Raw genomic sequence first — 3,172 nt, forward strand, 5'->3', positions numbered from 1 at the left:
GTTTTCCTGCACTTGGAAGAAGAAGTAGAAAAAGGAAGAAATATAGTGATAATTTGATTCTTCGTCGTCGTACTAAATAGTAGAGAAAATAGAAATTGTTTCTTCGTCTTTACAAGAAAAAGGAGTAATTAACTGTGACGCGTTCACTAAAAAAAAATCCTTTTGTAGCGAATCATTTATTAAGAAAAATAAAGAAGCTTAACACAAAAGCGGAAAAAGATATAATATTAACTTGGTCCAGAGCATCTACCATTATACCTACAATGATTGGCCATACCATTGCTATCCATAATGGAAAAGAACATTTACCTATTTATATAACAGATCGTATGGTAGGCCATAAATTAGGAGAATTTTCACCTACTCTAAACTTCCGAGGACATGCGAAAAATGATAATAGATCTCGTCGTTAACGTTAATTTGAACATCCATTTTTAAATAGTAATGCATAAAGAAATATTACAAAATTGAATTCTTAGTAAAATGAAGTTCAACTCATTTCTTTTAGAATTCATTAAATGAATTCAATAATTCATAATAATAATAAAATTCTTTTTTAATGAAGAATTCAATCAATTCAATATTTTATTGATTTGTCAAAATAGACTCTTATGATAAAGAAGAACCTCTATACAGAAGCCTTGTCTTTTGGTCAAATCAAAAAAAAAGGTTCATGTCTATTTTATTTACAACACACAGTACAAATAGTAATTGATGTGATTTGTACATAAATAAAACATTATGATACTTGAATTTCTATTTGAATTTTCTATTTGCTTTAGTTGAATATCTTCTTTTATTCGATTTTTTGAATTGTTTATTTTACAATAGTCGATGATAGTCACAATAGAAATTTCAACGAACTTAGTCAATGAGCTATAATGAGTTATAAAGATCTATCTATAGATAAAAAATACACAAATAAGAAATATCATTTTATGTAAGGAGTATGTTGATTATATAAAAAGTAAGAGGCAACAATTTTTTTCGTTTACCATGGGGAAGGACACTATCGCCAACATAATAACCTATATACGAAATGCTGACATGAATAAAAAAGGAATGGTTCAATTACCTTTTACTAACATTACAGAAAAAACTGTAAAAATACTTTTACGAGAGGGTTTTGTTGAAAACATCAGAAAACATAGAGAAAACGACAAATATTTTTTAGTTTTAACTCTACGGTATCGAAGAAATAGAAAAGAATCATATAAAAGTTTTTTCAATTTAAAACGAATAAGTACACCTGGTCTACGAATATATTACAATTATCAACAAATCCCTCGAATTTTAGGAGGCATGGGGATTGTCATTCTTTCAACTTCTAGAGGTATAATGACAGATCGAGAGGCTCGATTAGAAAAAATCGGCGGCGAAGTTTTATGTTATATATGGTAATCTTTCTAATATCCGAATTCGATGAGAAACTTGTATCCATTTCATTTATGTAAAAAAAAAAAAGAGAGATAAAACGCAAGTTTCTAATAGAACTTCATCCCTCATAGATAGAAATATATCTATTTTTTTTAGATAGATATATTTATTGATGAATGTAAGAAGGGATTTCACTGGAATTGTAAAAAAAAGGGAAATTCACGAAGATTTAATTACTAAATGAATAACTTATCCATAAATTATTTGCCCGGGGTTTAAGGTTTATATACAATTAATGCAAATTGGATTTTTATTTCTATTCTAGAATATGTTTCCAATACTTTTTCTGGACATACGATAAGAAAATAAAAAAGAGAAGTCACTCAATTGAATTAGGATGTTTTTTAATCTCAACTTTATTTTCTATTTTATTGAGAAAGCCACTAATAGACGTTCAAATAGACGTTCAAAATGTAAGGAACCTTTATTTTCTTCCACAATTTTGGATTAACTAATTAAGGAATGTAAAATATGAAAATAAACGCCTCGGTTCGTAAAATTTGTGAAAAATGTCGATTGATTCGAAGACGAGGACGAATTATAGTAATTTGTTTCAATCCAAAACATAAACAAAGACAAGGATAATATTTGAACAAACAGAAGCTTTCTAAAAAAATAGACTAGATAAAAAAAGAGAGAAAATTATAAAATTATCTAGAATATATATTATTCTATGAAAATGAAAAATCCATTTTTTAAATATTATTGATATTTCAACTTTTAACTTTGATTTCAAAAATTGTATTTGATATTAATCAAAAGCAAATAAAAAGAATATAGAAAAAATCGAATATCAAATTCGAAAAGAATTGGAAAAGGATCCGTTTTTGACATGAAATGGATATCTCCATACCCTAGATCTATCTTATTTTTTTTTTTTTAATGAAATATTGTATTGAAATAATCGAATATGGCAAAATCTATACCTAAAAAAGGTTCACGTAAAAATGTACGTATTGGTTCGCGTAATTATACTCGTAAAATACCAAAGGGAATTATTCATGTTCAAGCTAGTTTCAACAATACTATTGTGACTATTACAGATGTACGAGGTCGGGTGATTTCTTGGTCCTCCGCGGGTACTTGTGGATTCAAGGGTACACGAAGGGGAACACCTTTTGCCGCTCAAACTGCAGCAGGAAATGCTATTCGAACAGTATCGGATCAAGGCATGCAACGAGCAGAAATCATGATAAAAGGGCCTGGCCTCGGAAGAGATGCAGCATTAAGAGCTATTCGTAGAAGTGGTATACTATTAAATTTTATACGAGATGTAACTCCTATGCCACATAATGGATGTAGGTCTCCTAAAAAAAGACGTGTATAAAACTAAAAATAAACATTAAAAATAGTTCAAGAGAAAAAAACAAGTCAAGAGTTTTATCAAAATAATTACTATGGTTCAAGAGAAATTAAGAGTCTCTACTCGGACACTACAATGGAAATGTGTTGAATCACGAATAGACAGTAAGCGTCTTTATTATGGACGCTTTATTCTGTCCCCACTTATGAAAGGTCAAGCCGATACAATAGGCATTGCAATCCGAAGAATTTTACTCGGAGAAATAGAGGGAACATGTATCACACGTGTAAAATCAGAGAAAATACCACATGAATATTCTACCATAATAGGTATTGAAGAATCAGTACATGAAATTTTCATGAATTTGAAAAAAATTGTATTGAAAAGTAATATGTATGGAACACAGGACGCATGGATTTCTTTCAAAGGTCC

Source organism: Vigna unguiculata, unplaced genomic scaffold (assembly GCF_037176805.1).
Source record: "Vigna unguiculata cultivar grain cowpea cultivar isolate G323 ecotype 2 unplaced genomic scaffold, ASM3717680v1 ptg000228l, whole genome shotgun sequence".
NCBI classification, from domain to species: domain Eukaryota; kingdom Viridiplantae; phylum Streptophyta; class Magnoliopsida; order Fabales; family Fabaceae; genus Vigna; species Vigna unguiculata.